At 41.6% G+C, this 24,233-nt stretch overlaps 1 long non-coding RNA gene across 1 annotated transcript; it reads right to left on the bottom strand.

The window, feature by feature from the left end:
* Positions 1–20,197: 20,197 nt before the first annotated feature.
* On the bottom strand, positions 20,198–23,150 carry LOC146657050 (uncharacterized). The gene is made up of 3 exons (XR_014914010.1): positions 22,566–23,150; positions 21,718–22,476; positions 20,198–21,554 (listed from the first exon to the last, which is right to left on the bottom strand). It is a non-coding gene; the product is annotated as an uncharacterized LOC146657050 (long non-coding RNA).
* Positions 23,151–24,233: the final 1,083 nt, after the last annotated feature.

The raw sequence follows: 24,233 nt of genomic DNA, 5'->3' as shown, positions 1-24,233 counted from the left end.
GCACGGACTGTTTACTCCAGAGATCAGCTGATCGCCCTGATGCCGGCCGGCTCGCTGGCCAGGCCCGCAGAAGTGCCCGCAGAAGTACCAGCTGAAATTTGGAGGAAAACACATCGGGGATGCAGAGGTCAAGGACAGAAGAGAAGAAAAAAGGTGACGGTGAGACAGCGGAGGCTCGAAGCGAGGAGGAGGTTTAAACCGTGTCTGCCGTCTATCGTGATGGGAAATGTGCGATCGTTGGCAAGTAAAATCGACGAGCTCTCAGCACTGGTACGGAGTCAGAGGGAATACCGAGAGTGTAGCCTGATGTGTTTCACCGAATCATGGCTGCACCAGGTCATTCCCGATGAGAATGCTTCCGTGGAAGGCTTCCACACTGTTCGGGCGGACAGGGACAGCATCGCTAGCGGTAAGCGTAAAGGAGGTGGGCTTGCTGTTTTAGTTAACAACCGGTGGTGTAACCCTGCCAACATAACAATCAAAGAAAGGATTTGTTGCCCGGACACTGAACTGTGTGCTGTTGGACTCAGGCCGTATTATTTACCCAGGGAATTCTCTCACGTCATCTTGGTGGCTGTTTATGTTCCCCCCTCTGCTAACCCCACAGCTGCATGTGACACTATCCACTCTGCCATAGCTCGGCTACAGACTCAGCACCCGAGTGCCTTTATTGTGATCTCGGGTGACTTCAACCATGTATCACTGGACAATACACTACCAACATTCAAACAATATGTGGACTGTCCCACCAGGGGAGAGAAAACTTTAGACTTACTGTATGCTAACGTCAAGGATGCATACAGCTCCTCCTCCCTCCCCCCACTTGGTAGGTCAGATCATAACCTGATTCACCTCACCCCCCGCTATGTGCCAATTGTGAGGAGGGAACCTGTGACCACCAGGACTGTTAGGAGGTGGTCAGAGGAGGCAATAGCGGAACTACAGGGCTGTTTCGAGGTGACCGACTGGGAAACACTCTGTGAGCCTCACGCCGAGGACATCAATGGGCTTACTGAGTGTATCACAGACTACATAACTTTCTGCACCGACTCCATTGTTCCAGCTCAGACTGTTCATTGTTACCCAAATAACAAGCCGTGGGTGACTAAGGACATCAAAGCCCTCCTCAACAACAAGAAGAGGGCTTTCAGAGGGGGCAACAAAGAGGAGGTGAGGAAGGTCCAGGTGTTACTAAAGGACAAGATCAGAGAGGCTAAGGACAATTACAGGAGGAAGCTGGAGTGGAAACTCCAGCAGAACAGCATGAGAGAGGTGTGGAGGGGCATGAAGACCATCACTGGATTCAGGCCAACCAACAGCAGGGGAGCTGAGGGAGGTGAGAATAGAGCCGACGAGTTGAATCTGTTTTTCAATAGATTCGACACCACAGTGTCTGCTCCCACCCCCACAACCTCACCTGCAGTCAGCCTGGAATCCAGAGCCACACCACTGTGCCAGCCTCTCTCTTCACATGTTGCCTCCTGTGAGATTCCTGACACCCCTCCCCCACCCATCACCTTCACTCAATACCAGGTTGAGATGCAAATGAGGAGACTTCACTCAGGCAAGTCTGCTGGACCAGACGGAGTGAGTCCCCTTGTCCTCAAGACCTGTGCCCCCCAGCTGTGTGGAGTCTTTCATAAACTGTTTATGCTGAGTCTGAGTCTGCAGAGGGTCCCGGTGATGTGGAAGACATCATGCCTCGTCCCTGTACCAAAGACGCCTCGTCCCAGTGGCCCCCAGGATTACAGGCCCGTGGCACTGACCTCCCACATCATGAAGACCCTGGAAAGGCTCATCCTGGACCAGCTGCGACCCATAGTAAGACCACATCTGGATCCCCTTCAGTTCGCTTATCAGCCTCGTCTCGGAACAGAGGACGCCATCATCTACCTGCTCAATCGTGTCTACACCCATCTGGACCAGCCGGCGAGCACTGTGAGGGTCATGTTTTTTGACTTTTCCAGTGCTTTCAACACCATCAGGCCGACCCTCCTGGGTGATAAGTTAGCAGCGATGCAGGTGGATGCTTCTCTGGTGTCCTGGATTGTTGATTACCTGACAGGAAGACCACAATATGTACGTCTCCCACAGTGTGTGTCTGACAAGGTGATTAGCAACACAGGGGCACCACAGGGGACTGTCCTCTCCCCCTTCCTCTTCACCCTCTACACCACAGACTTCAGCCACTGCACAGAGACCTGCCATCTTCAGAAGTTTTCTGATGACTCTGCGGTGGTTGGATGCATCAGCAGGGATGATGAGACAGAGTACCGGGCTGTGGTCGACTCCTTTGTCACATGGTGTGAGCAGAATCATCTGCAGCTCAACGTGGCAAAGACCAAGGAACTGATCGTGGACTTCAGGAAGACCAGGAAACACTTGACCCCTGTTTCAATCCAGGGGGTCAGTGTTGACATTGTGGAGGACTATAAATACCTTGGAGTACACATTGACAATAAACTGGACTGGGCTAAAAACACCACAGCACTTTACAGGAAGGGCCAGAGTCGTCTCTATTTTTTGAGGCGACTGAGGTCCTTCAACATCTGCCAGAAAATGCTGAGGATTTTCTATGAGTCTGTGGTGGCCAGTGCGATCCTCTATGCTGTTGCATGCTGGGGGAGCAGGCTGAGGGTCGCAGATGCCAACAGACTTAATAAACTGATCCGTAAGGCCAGCAATGTTGTGGGGATGGAGCTGGACTCCCTCAAGGTGGTGTCGGAGAGGCGGATGCTGTCCAAGATAAAGACAATGTTGGATAACACCTCCCACCCACTCCATGACATGTTGGTCAGTCACAGGAGCTCGTTCAGTGAGAGACTGAGATTACCGAAAAGCACCACTGAACGACACAGGAAATCATTCCTGCCTGTGGCCATCTCCCTGTACAACGCATCCACTTAACACACTGTTTGCTGCTACAACTACACATGTTTCTTTTCCAAATATTTATTTATAAGTGACTTATGTATGTATGTATGTATATATATGTATATATTGTACTATTCTTAGTTAGCGTATTGTCTGTCTTGTCTTAATGTTGGTTTAAAATGGAGCACTGTAACAAAAAATAATTTCCCCCAGGGATCAATAAAGTATTCTGATTCTGATTCTGTTCTTCTTGTTACTGATAACCTGACCGCTGTCTGTTTTGATCTTCTTCTTCTGGTCTTCTTTTCCCGTTTCTCTCACAAAACGCTTCCTCTTACGGTCCCTAAAAAAAGAAGGGGGAAAAAAGACTTTAAATTATAGTTTGAAATGACCATTTGGTGGATACTGAGTCAAACATAGGGAAATTTGTACCATTTCATCATTTTCTTCTGCTGGTTAAGGCGATCGCCTTCATCTCCCATGAGATCAAGGACAGCTGAAGAGGCCTGCTGTTCAAAAGCACTGCCCTCTCCACCGAGACTCAACCTGTCGACGCATAACACAGGACAAAACAGCATAAAACACAAAGCCATTCACATTTTTTAAAGAAACAGATGCAACAGTTTAATGCCTCACCCTCTCTCAGAGTCAAAGTCTTTAGGTCTGTAAGGGATATAATACTCTTCATCTTTGCCTGACTGCCTCTTTTTCTTGGTCTTTGGTCGCTCTTCGCCATCTTCCTGCTGACCTCTTCTTTTACCACCTACCACCTCTGAAAACACCCCCTGGTGGAAATAGAAAGAATTACATGGTACAAAGTGACAAAGCATGATACAGAGATCCTACTATCTTCCTCTTCTAGTTTGTATACAACATCATCTACATCAAAACTGCACTTTATTTTGCTTCTTCTTCATCAGACAGCACAAACAACTTTCTCATTTTGACTCAAATATTGGTTTTGAATGAAAATGATGAAACAATCCTGGGTGTTTATTCAACTTGTGAGCAGGTTTTCTAATCCACCGTACTATTATTATTGACACTAGTACATGTTCGTGCTGCTGGCAAACTAATACACTCAAGAACATATAGCAAAGCAAAAAAGTGAAAAGTAGGTCTTGCCTACATAAATAAACATAAGACAGTTGTGAAACTTTGACATAGTAACATCTGCAGTAATATTTACACCTGTGATGACATCTCACCAGCATTAGCCTTATTTTGAAACCAAGATTGTTTACACAGAGTTTGTAATTGCAGAGAAATGCTCCATTTATTTTGGTCATTTCATTTTTGAGCAGGAAGCTCACCTTTCTTGTTATAGCCTTTAGACGAATAGAGAGTTTTCCAATTAAATACATATTCTTTAAATAATGTTCCCTCTTATAAAAAGTAGGATAATTTAAAAAAAAATTTTAAAAAATGTATTATACCTCTATTACTTAGAAAAAAACCTGTTTTTTTTTTCTGTTGTCTGTTATATAACGTTAGTGATGCTCGTTTCAATTCATTTCTTAATCAGCTAAACAGGTCAGTTAAGAAACAGTCAAATATTAAGTTAAATTTGAAAACGGTTTAAAAAAAATATCCCCATTCCAAAATGTCACATGACAATCTCATTGGCTCACGGAGTTATGATGTCACTACACGATCCTTTGAAGTTTTTCCTTAAACAGGGGTGACACACAGCAGTTTTTTAGTTCGTGTCTTCGCAGCATTTGTGTTTGCAGCCTTCACACGTTCACCACAGAAACTTTTGGAAACCTTTTCAGAGTTGTCGTGTACAACCTTCAACATGTATCCAACAAGACACCAACCAAGGCAAAAAGATTACGCCGCTTCTCCTTCCTGTCGTGGCCGGCCAATTTCCCCAAATGACCTCTTAGCCGTCCAAAGGGCATTACATGACAGTAAGAAGGAAAACTACCATCTCCAGAATAAAATTCAACAGATTGAAGAAGAGAAACTTCAACTGGAGGAGAAGTGTAGACAGATGGAAGCGCAAAATAAGAACCTGGAAGAAAGACAAAAACGCCAGCCCGACATAAATATTATTAATGAGGGTTGGGGAATCAAGTTTGGACAAGCCCGAGAGCAGATTGTCTTCCTAATTAAGGAAAACAAGCAAAAGAGCGTGGAACTAAAGGAGATGTCCAACCAGCTTAAAGACAGCAAAGCTACTGTTGAGAAGACAGAATGGGATCTCCAATATATGGACCAAATGAATCGGCTGCTCCAAACAAACTTCGATGAAGCTGTGAAAAAAAATGAAGAAATCCTCCAACAGAAGGAAGAACAGGAGAAAAAGCAAAGAGACATGGAGCACAAACTCAAAGTCACGGAGGAAAAATACAGAATGCTGAAAGAGAAGGTGGATGATACTCTGCGCCAAAATAAAGACCTTCTTCACGAGAAAAAGCAACTAGAAGGGGAAAAAGAAAAACTGGACAAACAATGCTCGCACATGCAGAAAAGGATGGAGCAAATGGCGAGAAACAACTCCGAGCTCACTAAGGGGATATTGTTGGAATACAACAACTTGAAGCGCAAACACACTGAAATGCAGGCGCAAAAGCAAGAACAAGACAACATACATGACGACCTGCAGCGTACGCTCCAAGATATCCACAAAAGAAATGAGGAGCTACAAGACATGTACAAAGAAGTACAACAAAGAAACGCAGACATGCACAAGGACAAGATAATGCAGGAGGAAACATCCAAAGAGCTCAGGGAAAAGCTTGAAGAAAAACAAGCAACGTTGGAAGAGGTGGAGAAAACGTGCAAGAAGCTTGAGAAACAAAACAAAGAAACCATCGATGAGTTGAGAACCCTCATCCTGGAAAAAAAAGCTCTTGTAGAAAACTGCATGAAAAAGAAGAACAAACGCTTCCGCTGGCCCTGGAGGAGGAACTCTACTGCTTCCTCAGCAGGTGTAGCCTCGTCTTGCTCCACCTCTGTTCACCTCCCCAACCAGTCCCGGCAGTTGACTGTCCCCTCCTGAGCCTGGTTCTGCCGGAGGTTTCTGCCCGTTTAAAGGCAGTTTTTCCTCCCCACTGTCGCCTAGTGCGTGCTCAGAGGGGATTGTTGGGGTTTTCTCTCCTCTACCTTGTTTCATTATTTACTTAACGTTTTGTTCTTACTTCATTTTACCTTGTTTCATTATTTACTTGTTAACGTTTTGTTCTTACTTCATTTTACCTTGTTTCATTATTTACTTGTTAACGTTTTGTTCTTACTTCATTTTACCTTGTTTCATTATTTACTTGTTGACGTTTTGTTCTTACTTCATTTTACCTTGTTTCATTATTTACTTGTTTAACTTTTTCTTTTTCAACTTATTCATAAAACAATAAACCAATTGAATTTATCCTTTGAGTATTTTTCATCTTTTCATCTATAACTTTTTCAAACATTCATATCTGTCGTTTATCTTCTTCTTGAAACCTCATAAATGGTGAAGGAAAAATCCTGGAACATGGTTTGAAACACTGAAATTGTTTCAGCTGAAACCGGCAAAGTCATACGTGTGTGTGTGTGTGTGTGTGTGTGTGTGTGTGTTACTCTGTACATGAAACAACTTTGTAGAAAACCATTTTCCTGTCGAAACATTAGCAAACACAAACAAAGTGTTATTAACAAACGAATTACTAATATCCCTCTCTATGATAGTGATTTATTTTCTTACGGGATTAAAACTGTAAATTTTACCAAACTAAAGAAAGTAATACAAAGTAATAAAACTTTTTATCATTTAGTTAAGATCCAACATCCATTCTTTTCATAGTTGGTTGCTACCACCAGAGGGCGACATGGAGTACTTTTACCCATGTAGAGAAACATAAACGCTCATATATTACACACGCACCAACATTTTACTGTCTATTACTACATCAGTCTGTTTACATTAAACTGATATTGATAAATAAACTCACAAATATAGCTTCATGAATTTGGTAACGTCCTGTAAGTCATATCGTCAAATGCTTTTGTTCCAAAATAAAAAGGCTGTTGAAATAATGATTGGTGTGGTTTTTACAGGTGAATGAGCAGCAGAATAACTACAGAGAATCTGTGAATACATGAATGACCTTTTGTAATATGCCTTTAGCCTATTAGTGCCCTGAAAGAGTGGAGATTTTACCTATTTTAGCAAAATGATCTACAAACTGTATGGGTGAATATAGGAGCTTGTTAACAGGTTAGCATGTCCAACTAACAGACAGGAAAATGAGCTATGTATTTTTTAGATATCATGTTATCAGCTGACCACTGAAAGCTCTTTCTGCATATATCTTCTACACGTTCTGTCTCTTGTCACGTGTGTGTTTATATTTAAATCATGTATGTTGATTATTTAAATATGCTTTTTCATTCATTTTTAAAAAATGTCAACAGCTGTCGTTTACAGATTCATTGTTTACTATATGCTATATATATATATATATGAACATGAACAAAACTGAAAACACTGGGTCACCGACCCAGGAACCCTGACAATATGTATTTTACCTGGTTAATGTGTGTGGCGGGGCGTGGTCTGCAGCGCCGCTGCAGGGGAGGCGGACGCACCTGAGCGGCACCCGCGATCACGCCTCGGCGCCTTAACGTCTGTGCTCTCTATGCTGTTGTGTTGGTATGTGTCGGGCTGTGAGCTTTAACACCGGCTGTATGCATACAGCAACCGTGTGTGAAAAGTGGTCAATAAAGAAAGAAAGTGTGTACATTATTGTACTTTATTGAGCCCCGTGGGGAAAGAGAAGCTGTAAAGCGTGTTCATGGAAACATCGTTGGGTCTGCCGTGATATGTTTACAATGGGACTTCTGCTCCTGAATCTCTGCGCACAGCGTCTGCAAATCGGAGCTGTATGAAGTCACTTTCATCTTTACGCAGGACTGTAAGCTGTCATCTGTGAGGCGTGAGCGGTGTTTATTTTTAACATAGTTCACGGTGGAGCTGCTGACATAATGTGGATCCGAAGATTGATAATTAGCCTACCTGGGGTTGAAAGTAGTGATGGGACTTCCGGCTCTTTTTACAGATCCGGCTCTTTCGGTTCGGCTCACTAAAAAGAGCCGGCTCTTTCGGCTCCGAACCGGCTCTTCAGGTTGTTTTGTTGCTTTAATTAATTTATTATTAACAATAATATAAAATTATGCACAAAAGGAATTACTAACGTAAAAAAAGTGGTTTTATTTATATATGTTTATATATAAATATATGCGGTGGCCCCTAGAGACAAAACACGTACAAACTCCAAAACACATTTCTAGCATGAACTGAACTTCCAAAGCAGAGCTACTAGATCACTTAAATTACACAATTGAAAGAATGTGTGTATTGTTTGTGTATTTATACACAGGCACTCATATATATTCAAATAATTTAAAAAAAAGTTCATTTACCTGTTACTACCACACACCAAATCTGGTCGTTGGTACTTGCTGGCTTGTGTAGCCACAAGATAACAAAGGCTCAACACTGCGCCCAGCATCCTGGAGCACTTCTGTTGTCTTTTGTACGTGTTTTGAGTTTTTATGTGCTTCTGAGTTTTTACGTGCTTCGGAGTTTGTACGTGTTTTTACGTGTTTTGGAGTTTTTACGTGTTTTGGAGTTTTTACGTGTTTTGGAGTTTGTACATGCTTCAGAGTTCGTACGTGATTTGAAGTTTGTATGTGCTTTGTCTCTAGGGGCCACCGTAAATATACTTTTATTTATTCACTCCACATAAAATGTAATAAATAAATCACATAATACAAAAATCAACTATTCACATTTCAAGTTTTAACTATTTAAATTTTCAGCTTTTTTCTTTTACAAATTTAAAGTGAAAACAACACAAAACACTGCAAACCACAAGACAATTAAATATAAATTATAATATGAAAACAAAAAGAACATGCATATTCTCTGTCATATGGGCCTGCATGAATAAACTTTCTGAATCCTTTATCATCTGCAACCGAAAATAGTTGTGGATGATTACTATACCTTTCTAATGTTGTTGTCCCTGCCTCTCTTTCTCTCTCTCTGGCTCTGTTCCTGTGCTACTGAGTGTAACTACCGCCCCTCCCCCCCTCTGCCCAGCGTAAAGCACAAGGCTCGCTTGCAGAGTGCAGCGGAAAAAAAGTGCGAGAGAGAGGCTGAGAGAAAGAAAAAACAAAAAAAACAAAACACGTGACGGCTCGCGATAAGGAGCCGGCTCGCGTCGTTCACGTCAAAGAACCGGCTCTAAGAGCCATTTCGTTCGCGAACGACCCATCACTAGTTGAAAGTCTCGATAAATGCACGGCGTTTCGGCGGGTATATCGGCTTCCGCAAGTGTGACGCTTATTTTGAGCGTTCAAAAACTACAGTTTTTTCTGAATGCTTAAACCCTAACTGTGATTCCTGTAGCACAATCTCTAAAACTATTCAGACTTATAGCAAAACCACTCACTGAGTTTGCAAAACTAAAAGCACATAAACTGCTTTGCACTCAGTTTGCAATTTTGTAACACACACTTTGCAAAACGGTAGGCACAATTCACTGCACAACACTCAATTACCAAATTTCCAACACACTCCTAGCAAAAGTATACACATGTATGGCTATCATTAACACTAATTTGCCAACTGTCTGGCACACTTTCACATGTGAAAACTTTTTTAGATAATTAGTTCACTTTGCAATCAGCCTAAGCACTATAATACAGGTAAGCTGTGTGTGCGGAGTACAATGGAGGGAGCAGAAAGAGTGAGAAGTAGAGGAGGCCGAGGAAGAGGACGTGGAGGTGAAGAAGTAGGATGAAGAGGACGACAAGGACAAGGAGGAGCAAGAGGAAGACGAGGAGGGGGGAGAGGAAGGGTAGGAAGAGTAAGAAATAGAATTGCTGATGACAATAGTGGACCATGTAATCAACCATGTAATCAACCGTGGAATGACCCTGAGGGTAGCTGGCCAACGGGTCCAGCCTAACTCGAGCCGCTACACTGTAGCAAGTACCATAAGGACATCTTGAAATGAGAATCGGTTAGTACAGTCACTTCGCACAAAGATTTGTAGCACTGCCATATGCCAATGAGAAACACACCAATACCATTGATGTAAAAATACTGAAATTGTTACTTTACAGAATTGCTAGATGACCAGATGCTGGGGGCAGAGGAAGCATGTTCACTGCAGACCAAGTAACCCATATAGTCATTATGGCGATTGCAAATAATCCTATACTTGGAAATGAACACTTGTGTTTGTTTTGATGTGTTTCAAGTACACCAGTACTTGAAGTTTGGATCCCTCTATGCTTATGGATCTATGACAGAAGTATGAGCTCAAACTGACATAGCCTACCTTGTGCACAGAGAAAGCAAAAGCCAGATGTGTTTTGTATTCATACCATCAGTGTGCAGTTGGCGCATTGTGTGCTTAGTAGATGATAGCTTGTGTGTACTGTTTGATACGGAAACACCATTTTTACGAAGGTGTGAAGAGTTAATCTAGCTGTGTTTGCTTTTGCAAGAGAACTACAATGTTTTGATTATTGGGTGACAGGTTTTCTTATTTGTGTGAAGAGTTTTGCAAAATTAGCCAATAGTTACAAAAAATGTGCTTAGGCATTCAGAAAAAACTGTAATAAACTAAAAGACAGAAATCAGATTATAAGATCTGTGGTGTTGTTGATTTATATTATGGTACTTATCATTTGTGATATTTATTACTGTGTGCATACTTTATTAGGAGAGATGAGATTAAATGTTGTCAGACAAATATTCTCTTCCTTGCTGGTTCCATCGAAGGAGAAATGTTCAAGTAAGTATGTAACTGGGACGTAATCCAATTCCACAACACAATGTGACGGGGAATCAGCTGTGTTTTGCTGCCCAATTTATTTAGAATCTGGTGCAAACCGGCGAGCCAGTTCCTGAATCAGTCACGTGGTACGGACTGCCCGCGAGGCCTCGAACATCACTGCATACGTAATCAAAGCAAGCCTCGATACGCGCTTTACAAAACTACCACGAGATTACCCGACACACGCTTCAAAGCTTCGACACACAGGAGACATCACTACTGCACACAGCCTTCACACGACAACAGGTGCACCACACTGCTAAGTGTGTTTTGTGTTTAGAGTTTTGCTAAATGGGAGACTGAGCTTTGAATAGTGTTTAAGATTTTGGCAACAGTGGGACTGATTTGATGAAAGAGTTTTCATAGTTGACAGTTTAGTTTTTACAATGGGGTTTAGTGTTTTAGCAATTCAGAAAAACTCTAATACACCTGTGCTTTTCCCAGCAACTGAGGCTTTTACCCTGCACAGTTTAAGGTATGATAAAGCACTGACCTTATAAATGGCACAAAATACACATTTTAGCTGGGAGCTGGTCATTCACAGGGGAAAGGCTCCATTGTACAACAACAACAACAGTAGTAATAGTAATAATAAATTATTATTAGTCAGGCAAGTATATCATATACCAAACATGCTTCCAAACTAATGACATTTTTTGCATTCTTCACATCAGGTCAAAATGTACTTTTTTTTAAAAAGTGACTGGCACTGCGGAAATGGATCTACAGCACCACTTAAGAAATTTTAAAGAACTTCTAACAACTTATTTACAGCTTGAAATACGTGTATGACATTTATTACACACAGATTCAGTGAACCCAATCCAAAGAGGAAGTCTGGAAGTCCGCCATTTTGAATGTAAAATGACATTTTGGCACAGTTTTAGTGTTTTCCAGGCATCGCTGGTTTACACATTCGCCTGCAAAGTGAGAGGTCACTGGTTAAATTCCATTTGGTTACTTCAGGAACTTTTTGGGGTTACTTCAGAAAGGGACATCTTTGTCAAAGCCATGTTTGTGGTGGAATTTTCACTGGACATAAGATTTTCATCTCTAAAAATGTATTTTGTCCAGTCTGTCCCAAACGTCACACTTTTGATGACAGTCTGGCGACGACTACATGCCAATATCTGGTCACACATGGTGCCACAGTTCTCATATAACATTTTAATCAAGACTACCCCACTGTGATTGAAGCATTTCTTGCAAAACAATCATAACCAAACAAAACCTTTCCTGTTCTGTAAATGAACAGTAGGACAAAATGATTACTAGTCATTGCGGAAAGCACAATTAATGTTTTTGTTTACATCGTTGGAACGAGGAAAAATTCCCCCACCACAAAAACAGAAATACTCATGAAAGCAACCTGTAGTGCAAACACGAGGGCTGAATTTATTACTTCCTGCACTAGAAACCTGCCGATGTTGCTGATATGGATAGATCACCAGTCTTCCTTGTCTTTATCTTATTATCTCCTGTTGAGATGTTGCAGCAGAAAATGCAGCCTGGCCTGTTGAAACATTGTTTTTTTTTAGTGTTTCAACTGAAAAAATAGAATGCCTTTGATCCAAATGGAATGCATCTTGTGAAAAAAGGTGACATCTTGTGACATCACAAGATGATGACATAGATCCTTTGTTATGTCATCATCTTGCTGAGAGAAAAAACCCTTAAGTAGGAGCTTTGCTCTGTTAAACTTTAATGCTGAACGGACCTTGACCTGACAGCAAGCAAACCCTTTTTGGAGAGTTTTGAGAGAATTTTACTTAGCAATTCACCGACCAAGCCGACACATTTCACCATGTCAGCTCACCCATCCTTCAGCTCAAATGAGCTTGGATTAGTTAAAGGGAGCATTTTGGGAAAGCACTACAAGGTAGAGGCTTTCCTCGGAGAAGGGGGCTTTGGTATTGTAGCCAAATGTCGTGATACCATGACTAACCGAGCTGTGGCTATTAAAGTGAACAAGAGCCGCCCTGATATTCTGCAACAGGCGAAATTGGAAATTTTCATCCTGGAGCAGCTGCGAAGGTTGGATTCAGATGCCGCCAACATTGTTCAATGGAACGGCTTTTTTCACGACGGAGAGCGGGTTTGCCTGAAATTTGAACTCCTTGATCAATGCCTGAGGGACTACATATGGGACCGGAAAAACCACTGTCTCCCCATAAGCGAAGTCAGGCCAATTTTAGGTCAACTGACAAATGCTCTGTCCCACCTGGGTTCTGTGGGAATGGTGCACGCTGACCTCAAACCTGGAAACATCATGGTTGTAAACCGCCATGAGTCTCCCATCAAAGTCAAACTTATAGACTTTGGCCTCGCATGTCCTGCGTCTGCAGTGATGCCTGGTGACCGTGTGGGGACGGTTGGTTATTGTGCACCTGAGGTTATGCTTGGCCTTCCTTACAATGAAGCAATTGACATGTGGTCTCTGGGGCTGGTAGCTGTGGAGCTTGCTACAGGGCTGCCACTCTACCCTGGAAATGAAGACTATGATGTTTTGAAATTCATCATAGAGACTCAGGGTCAGCCACCAGATCATGTTCTAGACTCTGGCGTCTACACTGAAGACTATTTCATTGAAGACAAAGACAAGCAACAGCGCTGGACATTTAAGACTGACCAACAATTTCAGTATGAGACAGGATATGAGTCCCTGGAGACAAGATGCATAAAACTGACGCGTCTGGATGACCTTGAACAAATAATAATGTTTAGACGAGGACCAGAAGCTGGCCAACGCTTATTTGTCAGCTTAATTAAACAGATGTTGGCCTTGGATGCACACCAGCGGATAACACCCTCGGAGGTTCTCCGGCATCCCTTTTTCAGCCCTAAGAGTTCCCTGTGCATTGACATGAGTGCTGAAATATCACAAAACCCTGTGGTCTTTCAGCACCCTTCAAACTTGGAAAGCAAGAGATCACAGAAAATCAACTGCAGTTTTCAAAACTCGGTTGAATTTTCTCAGCAAGTATTCGTCCACACATCAGCCAGTCCATCATTCAGCTCAGATGAGCTTGAATTAGTTAAAGGGAGCATTTTGGGAAAGCACTACAAGGTAGAGGCTTTCCTCGGAGAAGGGGGCTTTGGTATTGTAGCCAAATGCCGCGACACAACAACCAACCAAGCTGTTGCCATTAAAGTCAACAAGAGCGACCCTGATATTCTGCAACAGGCACATGTGGAAATTTTCATCCTGGAGCAGCTGCGAAGGTTGGATCCAGATGCCGCCAACATTGTTCAATGGAACGGCTTTTTCCACGACGGACAGCGGGTTTGCCTGAAATTTGAACTCCTTGATCAATGCCTGTGGGACTACATAGGGGACCGGAATAAACAGGGTCTCCCCATAAGCGAAGTCAGGCCAATTTTAGGTCAAATCACAAATGCTCTGTCCCACCTGAGTTCTGTGGGAATAGTGCACGCTGACCTCAAACCTGGAAACATCATGGTTGTAAACCGCCATGAGTCTCCCATCAAAGTCAAACTTATAGACTTTGGCCTCGCATGTCCTGCGTCTGCAGTGATACCTGGTGACTTTGTGGGGACGGTTGGTTACTGTGCACCTGAGGTTATGCTTGGCCTTCCTTACAATGAAGCAAGTGACATGTGGTCTCTGGGGCTGGTGGCTGTGGAGCTTGTTACAGGGCTGCCACTCTACCCTTCGGAGAATGACTATGATTATCTGAAATTCATCATAGAGACTCAGGGTCAGCCACCAGATCATGTGCTAGACTCTGGCGTGTACACTGAAAACTATTTCATTGGAGACAAATACAAGCAACAGCGCTGGACATTTAAGACGGAAGAACAATATAAAGACTCTGTTCCAGGGACAGGACATGAATCCCTGGAGACAAGATACATAATACTTACACGTCTGGATGACCTCGAACAGCTAATGATGTTTAGACGAGGACCAGAAGCTGGCCAACGCTTATTTGTCAGCCTAATTAAACAGATGTTGGCCTTGGATGCACACCAGCGGATAACACCCTCTCAGGTTCTCCGGCATCCCTTTTTCAGCCCTGGCCTCTCTAAAAGGTTCCCATGTATCAACATTGAAAGACCATACTGAATCAGTCTCCAGCATGGCATCTTCCACCCTGGACAAAAGTGATAAAAATACAAACTGGGGTTGGAAAATGACATTAACAGCAAATTACAATGCAAAAATTAATTAAGCTGCTCCAAAAATGATCACTTTGGCTTCTTTTTTTTTAATTTTCACTCCCCCCACCCCAACCAGTCGTGGCAGAGGGCTGTCCCTTCCTGAGCCTGGCTCTGTTGAAGGTTTCTTCCTTTTTAAAGGGAGTTTTTCCTTCCCACTGTCGCTAAATGCTTGCTCATAGGGAAATCTTCTGATTGTTGGAGTGGCCAAAACTCTAGGGGAAGTAGCAATTCTTGTGAAAATTTAAAAAAAAAAAAGCCTACCAATCTTCAAAGCGCAGCAGTGGACACCTTACCATCACATCAGTCCTTCAATCAGACCTAAAACACCACCTTTACAGAAATAAATTCCATACAAATTGGAAATAAATTGCGTAATAATTGTTGTTTTTGATTGTTTATAAATATATAGAGCTACCCTTCAGCCTCCTAGTAGACATACCTGTGTTATGAATGTGAAACTCCTCTGATTTTCAGAAAAGTTGACCTCTGACCTTGAAGTCAAGGTCATTGAGATTTAAGCTTCACAGAGATTTTCAGTAGATGCAACCATGGTATTGACTTGAAAATTCTACACTATCAAAGACTTAGGTGCCCACAGCACCTCGCCATATACAAAAGATTTTTCTATTCATTTATGTATTATTAGTTTATTTATTTCTTCATCCCGCTCTCTCTCTTTTTTTTAATTCACCTTTCTGTTGCGATGCTCTGGACATTTCTAAACCCCACAAGTTCAGCCTCAATTTTCAACCCAATTTTCCTATACTTTCACTTGAACACGTCCAGCCTTCACCTCTCACCGGTCCTCGTCCCCTCTTCTCACAGCTTCCTGTGTGGCCTCCCAAATCAAACACAGGCCCAAATCAGCCGTTTCTTCTTCTCTGTTCATTCTCTCTTCATCTTTTCAGTCTTTTCTTGGCGGTTAACTCCCAGCATGGCAAATATGAACTCAGACAGTCCAATGCAGTGCTTTCACACAGTCATGTCACTGGTACACTTTCCAGCTTGTAATTCAGAGCACATGTTCCATTAACATACATGCTGCTGGACCCTTCAGTGTTTTAGGTCAGTTGTACTGTCTTCTGCCTGCTGTTAATTCTTCAAATCTACGGTGTTGTTCTGTCTGTTTTCTGTCTTCATCAGGAGATTGACTGTCCTTTAAGCTTCTTCTCAGGATAAGGGCAGGATGAGAGGTGAAGCTGTAAAATTTCAGCCAAAGCCTGGCCTGTTTGTCGTTCCAATTATGTTAATCTATCATTTTGCCGCTGTACTCATCTGAGGTTGAGCCAAGTCCATGGGCACCTGTATTAACACACTAAGACATTTATTTAATATCATTTTCATTACTATTTCTTAGCACTTTCACTCTCTAATTCCTCTGTTTTCCTTTTGAAACGTCTCTCACAAGCTCACAAGCTATATTCAGACTTCCTGCTTCACTTCCTGCCAGACACACACACACACACACACTCTTCACTTTACTGGATTTTCATCCGTTTCTACAGCCTAATCAAGCTCTTATTTTATGTTCACACTCTATATACCCTCTGTAACTCTACTAATTCTAATATAAAAAGAATGCACCCTCAGTACAGAAAAACAGAAAAGTCAGTGATGTACTAATGTAGCAAAAATAGGAAACATTAAAACTGTAAATGTTTTCTTCCTTGTCTGCAGATTAACAATCCACAGGTTGGGTGCTCGCACTCTGATTCGTTCCCTGGAGATGAAGGAGAGAGAGCTCAGAGGACAGCAAGATGGAGGAGTGAAGGAGAAGGTGGTGCAGCTCAGTGTCCAATCAGGAGTGAGCAGTTCTTTCACCACCTTCATTGCTGTCAACAAAGACAACAGAGAGGCGATCCAAGGACCTCTGCACCGCAGACATATTCTACCACCCTGTGAGGTTTGTTTAAAGCAAACAAAGCAATACCATGAAACTGTTAACAGCAGGATGTCAGAGTCAATAGAGAGGACTCAAAAGAGCAACTTCAAATCAAACTATTTATGTAGTAGGTGTTTCTTTGCCAATGTCTTTCCCCTGCATTAGAAAGTAATAAGCCAGATGGAAGTACAACACACATCTATGCATTTCTATAAAAACTGACCTGCCCTGAACTTATAATCTCTCTCTCTCTCTCTTTGTTTTTCCTTAAAGTGATGGCTGTCCATTCGTCCTGTAAAAGTTGTAAATATAAACCTGAATGAATGGGAGTAGAAACTGTGTGTGCGCATGAAGACATGCTTGTGTCGCTGAGATTGAACAGATTTATGTATGTTCACGTAGCCAAGTGATAATCATATATAATAATCACTGAATAGTAATAATGTTATTGAACAGGTTAAACATTTAGATATCACAAAAAGTTGCAAAAAAGCAAAAAAAAACCCACACACAGCTGTGAAGTCAGCTGCACATGAATAACATTAGTACAATGACAACTTTAATCAGAGTGAGTTCAGAAGATCCAAAAGTGGGACACTAAAAACAAGCTAGTGAAAGCAAAAAGTGACTTTGAAAAATTTATTTCATAGAATTAAAGCACTGATAGGAAAAAAAACTAAATATGAGAAGAATGGCAATCCTGCAGCGACCAATCAAAGAAGACTGTAATGGCTGCATTGTAAAGAAGTGAGTGAAGAAAGCTGATTTTTTTTTAGTTTTTCTGAGATATGCAGAGTTTTAACGAACAATTTGAACACTATTATTCATTTACATTATTTGTTCTCAACAGAGATGGGCAGTAATGCGTTACAAGTAACGTGTTACTGTAATCCGATTACAGGCACTTGCCCTGGTGGCCATTCTTTCAGTGGGCATTTCTCAACAACAACTACAAACACTAGTGAAGTGAATGGGCATTTAATTAAATAATGAAACATTTAATTCAATAATTAATGGCATATTTAATTCATTCATTTTGTCACTCCTGGCCCTCCACACCTCACTGCCATGATTGTTTGTGTAGTTATTGGATTCTAAAACTACTAGAATAGAATAGAAAACACATCTAAGATGCAGTCTCTGTTTTTTCTTCACCTTATTAATTTGAACTGAACTGAAATAAATCCGTTCTTTTCTGTATGGTAATGACTAGGACCTGTCCCAGCTGTCTCTGGTGGATTCAGTATTGTCTCCAATGTTTCTGATAACTTCCAGTTTGGGAAGTTTCCCATGCAGGTGAGGAATGCAGTGACTGACAGACTACCCCTCCTTCATTTAGGACCCATGCCAAACACTGAGTAAAGACTTCCTTGCATTAAACCTGCATAGCTGTTTTCACATTTATAACAAATCACCTAAGTGACCGGCAGTGATCGTATAGTGCTCTGAGTTGTTGCCTAAACAAGCCCTCTTCAAATCGGAGTTACAGCAGAGAGAATATGGCACTGAAGCAATGATGACAGCTTTAATAACCTATTTTATCTTCAATTATTCTTGTATGAAATTCTCTTAAAGTAGCAACTGAATTTCAACCAACTCAGCTAGCTCTGCATATTTTATTTCCTCTGTTAAAATAAAATGTGGCGGAGCCCAGCTGTAATTGTACCTTGCATTAATATGGTGTATTATTGATGGTGACACAGCACTGCTTAGCATGTCGTCCTGAATCTCAGGTGTGCCAATGACCTGTGCAGTATATGAGGCACTAAAATCCTGGTGGATTTCTGGGATACGAACAGGACGGAGTCATGTGAGCTCTATCAATATTGCACCACTTACGTCTCAGACCTGTATTTATGTATTTATGCACTGAAATCGCGCTGTAATATCCAGTTAACTGTCCACATTTGTACTCTGTTTTTCCATTTATTATATTTTTTTTCATTAATTTGTCTGAAAAAAGATCCACGTAGTAACCAAAGAGAGACTAAATCAATGGTCTCTAATAGCAGCCAAATTATAAGAGCTTTCATTAGTGATGGTGAGATGAAGCCTTGTGATGAACTGAAGCTTTCCATCCAACTGGTCGACTCATGGTTCGAAGCATTGTGACGATTCATTGGCTCTACTGCGCCATCAAGTGGACGATTAAAGTCAGACAGGCTCAATGATTATAATGATGTGATGTGTAAACCTCTAAACTTACAGTTTTTTCTGAATGCTTAAACCCTAACTGTGATTCCTGTAGCACAATCTCTAAAACTATTCAGACTTATAGCAAAACCACTCACTGAGTTTGCAAAACTAAAAGCACATAAACTGCTTTGCACTCAGTTTGCAATTTTGTAACACACACTTTGCAAAACGGTAGGCACAATTCACTGCACAACACTCAATTACCAAATTTCCAACACACTCCTAGCAAAAGTATACACATGTATGGCTATCATTAACACTAATTTGCCAACTGTCTGGCACACTTTCACATGTGAAAACTTTTTTAGATAATTAGTTCACTTTGCAATCAGCCTAAGCACTATAATACAGGTAAGCTGTGTGTGCGGAGTACAATGGAGGGAGCAGAAAGAGTGAGAAGTAGAGGAGGCCGAGGAAGAGGACGTGGAGGTGAAGAAGTAGGATGAAGAGGACGACAAGGACAAGGAGGAGCAAGAGGAAGACGAGGAGGGGGGAGAGGAAGATGAGGAGGGGGGAGAGGAAGGGTAGGAAGAGTAAGAAATAGAATTGCTGATGACAATAGTGGACCATGTAATCAACCATGTAATCAACCGTGGAATGACCCTGAGGGTAGCTGGCCAACGGGTCCAGCCTAACTCGAGCCGCTACACTGTAGCAAGTACCATAAGGACATCTTGAAATGAGAATCGGTTAGTACAGTCACTTCGCACAAAGATTTGTAGCACTGCCATATGCCAATGAGAAACACACCAATACCATTGATGTAAAAATACTGAAATTGTTACTTTACAGAATTGCTAGATGACCAGATGCTGGGGGCAGAGGAAGCATGTTCACTGCAGACCAAGTAACCCATATAGTCATTATGGCGATTGCAAATAATCCTATACTTGGAAATGAACACTTGTGTTTGTTTTGATGTGTTTCAAGTACACCAGTACTTGAAGTTTGGATCCCTCTATGCTTATGGATCTATGACAGAAGTATGAGCTCAAACCGACATAGCCTACCTTGTGCACAGAGAAAGCAAAAGCCAGATGTGTTTTGTATTCATACCATCAGTGTGCAGTTGGCGCATTGTGTGCTTAGTAGATGATGGCTTGTGTGTACTGTTTGATACGGAAACACCATTTTTACGAAGGTGTGAAGAGTTAATCTAGCTGTGTTTGCTTTTGCAAGAGAACTACAATGTTTTGATTATTGGGTGACAGGTTTTCTTATTTGTGTGAAGAGTTTTGCAAAATTAGCCAATAGTTACAAAAAATGTGCTTAGGCATTCAGAAAAAACTGTAATAGAATATAATTTTATATTTATATTTCAATATCACAGTAATCTTCCAATTTAGAACTACAAGTTAAAAAAGAACTAACATAAATAAAATACACTTCAGCTAATTACTTAAAAAAATAATTTATTTTCCCAAACCACGCAGAGCCGCACTAAAAGGACTAAAGAGCCGCAGGTTGCTGACCCCTGCACTAACCTATTCAGCTGCTTGTGAATGCAAATATCTAATCAGCCAATCACATGCCAGAAAAAAAAAAGGGTGATTTAAGTGACTTTGAAGGCAGCATTGCTGTTGGTGACAGATGGGCTGTTTTACGTTTTTCAGACACTCCTGATCTTCTCAAATTTTCTCAGGAATTTACAGAGAACAGTCCAAACTGAAAAGCGAAATAAACATTTCCCTGGGTAAAAATGCCTTGTTGATTGCAGAAGTCAGAGGGGCGTGGCCATGCTGAAGGCAAGAGGAATTCTAAGCCAGTTTCTCAACCCAGCCCATCTGATATCAGTAACCACAACACATTCAAAGTCAATTAAAAGTCGCCTTTCTTGCCCGTTCCGATGCTCGCTTTCAACTTTGAAATGAGACCACTTGGACAACAGTAATGATAAATAATTGCAAATAGAGCACGTTTACAGAATTTAATGTCATTTTTATAGAGCACCTCTTATTTTAAGAAAAGATGGGCGAGACGATTTTTGAAACTAACTGCAAATTAAGCACACAATATTTAATATCTGTATTTTACCATTTTGATAAGACATATTTCAGTACTCCAAAACACTTTTATTAGACTGCCAACATGCTTACAAGTAGTAAATCCAGGTTAGTGGATCATAATTAAACATAACTCTGTGGCAAACGCAGAGTTCAGCAGGCCATCAAGGAAGAAGTGACGTGCATTTCTGCAGTGTAAAGATTCACAAATGATTTTCTCCTTAATCTACAGTCACACAAAGCGCCAGGAAAATCTTTGGTGATGTTCTCAGATGATTCTGACGCTTATCACCCAGTTCCTCGTGATGTCCTCCACACCATCAACCCTCTGTCCTCCTCCCAGTTTCTTCCTCAGCTTGCCTTTCTTATGGCCACCCCTTCCAAAACCTGACTTTTTAACTTATCCGAGCCACTTTTTGTTCTTGGAGCGGAGCTTCCTCATCCCCCCGCCCTGCAGGAACTGGTGCTTCTGCTTTTTCTTGCGCTGCTTCATGATCTGATCCTTTGTTTTCAGCTCCGAGCGTGCTTTGTGGTCACCGGAGCTCTGTACGTTTGGACCTCGTCGGCCACGGCCACGACCTGGGAGAGGCATGACACAACAAAGAGGTTGGAGGTTATAGCTCGCAAGGCTGGAAGAGGGACTTGAAGTATTTACCTTTAGAGTTGAGTTAAAACATGGTGGCTGATGTTCTATATTTAACAGGCAGACATGTTTGTGCTATTCATTTTGATGCCTTCCTACCTCTTGCTGGCTTCCTGCCTCCTCCGCCTGTTTCTCCATCTGATCCAGATCCTGTATCATCAATCTTGTATTTTTTCCTTCACTCCTCATAACTGACATGTCAGAGCGTTCTCACTCCCGAGGCGTAACATGTCGACATTTTGTCACGTCCCACGGCGTTCCTGAGGAACGCGAAAGGAGACCTTCGGCGTTCTTATGGTACGCGGCGGGTTATGGCTGGGATCCAGTGCAATGACGCTTCCGCGGTAATAGATGTTCCAGCCCTGTATTCCAGCCCTAAACCTAACCTTATCCCTAGCCCTGACCATAACCTTATTCCTGACCTTAACTAGGACTTTAATGAAGTTAAATAGCGTGTTTCTAAGCGATTTGAATAAAAAGAGCGAACATGTGTAGATTCAGTCCAGACGGTTCTCATATTTCCTCTTTTTTCCGAGGTCGTCATTTAGGAACGTGGTGGGTAGCCGAAAACGTAATATGGTGACGATTTGTCACCTAGCGTAAAATGTTACGCTTTGGGAGTGAGAACGGGTTGGACATGTTGTCAAGTGATACAACATCTTCACAGTACAGCTTAATATTGTCATAGGAGTAGAGAAGAGGGTCATTGAAAGCAGCACACAGAGAAGCTTTTTGTTGGAAGGATACAAGTTCTTCCTGTTCTTCTTGTTACTGATAACCTGACCGCTGTCTGTTTTGATCTTCTTCTTCTGGTCTTCTTTTCCCGTTTCTCTCACAAAACGCTTCCTCTTACGGTCCCTAAAAAAAGAAGGGGGAAAAAAGACTTTAAATTATAGTTTGAAATGACCATTTGGTGGATACTGAGTCAAACATAGGGAAATTTGTACCATTTCATCATTTTCTTCTGCTGGTTAAGGCGATCGCCTTCATCTCCCATGAGATCAAGGACAGCTGAAGAGGCCTGCTGTTCAAAAGCACTGCCCTCTCCACCGAGACTCAACCTGTCGACGCATAACACAGGACAAAACAGCATAAAACACAAAGCCATTCACATTTTTTAAAGAAACAGATGCAACAGTTTAATGCCTCACCCTCTCTCAGAGTCAAAGTCTTTAGGTCTGTAAGGGATATAATACTCTTCATCTTTGCCTGACTGCCTCTTTTTCTTGGTCTTTGGTCGCTCTTCGCCATCTTCCTGCTGACCTCTTCTTTTACCACCTACCACCTCTGAAAACACCCCCTGGTGGAAATAGAAAGAATTACATGGTACAAAGTGACAAAGCATGATACAGAGATCCTACTATCTTCCTCTTCTAGTTTGTATACAACATCATCTACATCAAAACTGCACTTTATTTTGCTTCTTCTTCATCAGACAGCACAAACAACTTTCTCATTTTGACTCAAATATTGGTTTTGAATGAAAATGATGAAACAATCCTGGGTGTTTATTCAACTTGTGAGCAGGTTTTCTAATCCACCGTACTATTATTATTAACACTAATACATGTTCGTGCTGCTGGCAAACTAATACACTCAAGAACATATAGCAAAGCAAAAAAGTGAAAAGTAGGTCTTGCCTACATAAATAAACATAAGACAGTTGTGAAACTTTGACATAGTAACATCTGCAGTAATATTTACACCTGTGATGACATCTCACCAGCATTAGCCTTATTTTGAAACCAAGATTGTTTACACAGAGTTTGTAATTGCAGAGAAATGCTCCATTTATTTTGGTCATTTCATTTTTGAGCAGGAAGCTCACCTTTCTTGTTATAGCCTTTAGACGAATAGAGAGTTTTGCAATTAAATACATATTCTTTAAATAATGTTCCCTCTTATAAAAAGTAGGATAATTTAAAAAATTTTTTTAAAAAATGTATTATACCTCTATTACTTAGAAAAAAAACTGTTTTTTTTCTGTTGTCTGTTATATAACGTTAGTGATGCTCGTTTCAATTCATTTCTTAATCAGCTAAACAGGTCAGTTAAGAAACAGTCAAATATTAAGTTAAATTTGAAAACGGTTTAAAAAAAAATATCCCCATTCCAAAATGTCACATGACAATCTCATTGGCTCACGGAGTTATGATGTCACTACACGATCCTTTGAAGTTTTTCCTTAAACAGGGGTGACACACAGCAGTTTTTTAGTTCGTGTCTTCGCAGCATTTGTGTTTGCAGCCTTCACACGTTCACCACAGAAACTTTTGGAAACCTTTTCAGAGTTGTCGTGTACAACCTTCAACATGTATCCAACAAGACACCAACCAAGGCAAAAAGATTACGCCGCTTCTCCTTCCTGTCGTGGCCGGCCAATTTCCCCAAATGACCTCTTAGCCGTCCAAAGGGCATTACATGACAGTAAGAAGGAAAACTACCATCTCCAGAATAAAATTCAACAGATTGAAGAAGAGAAACTTCAACTGGAGGAGAAGTGTAGACAGATGGAAGCGCAAAATAAGAACCTGGAAGAAAGACAAAAACGCCAGCCCGACATAAATATTATTAATGAGGGTTGGGGAATCAAGTTTGGACAAGCCCGAGAGCAG

The sequence above is a fragment of the Rhamphochromis longiceps genome, linkage group LG12 (genome assembly GCF_057381845.1).
Source record: "Rhamphochromis longiceps isolate RC_006_pf linkage group LG12, R_longiceps_female_GT1.1, whole genome shotgun sequence".
Lineage (NCBI taxonomy): Eukaryota > Metazoa > Chordata > Actinopteri > Cichliformes > Cichlidae > Rhamphochromis > Rhamphochromis longiceps.
Note: the sequence above shows the minus strand (reverse complement) of the source record. Positions and strands in the feature narration are given on the sequence as shown.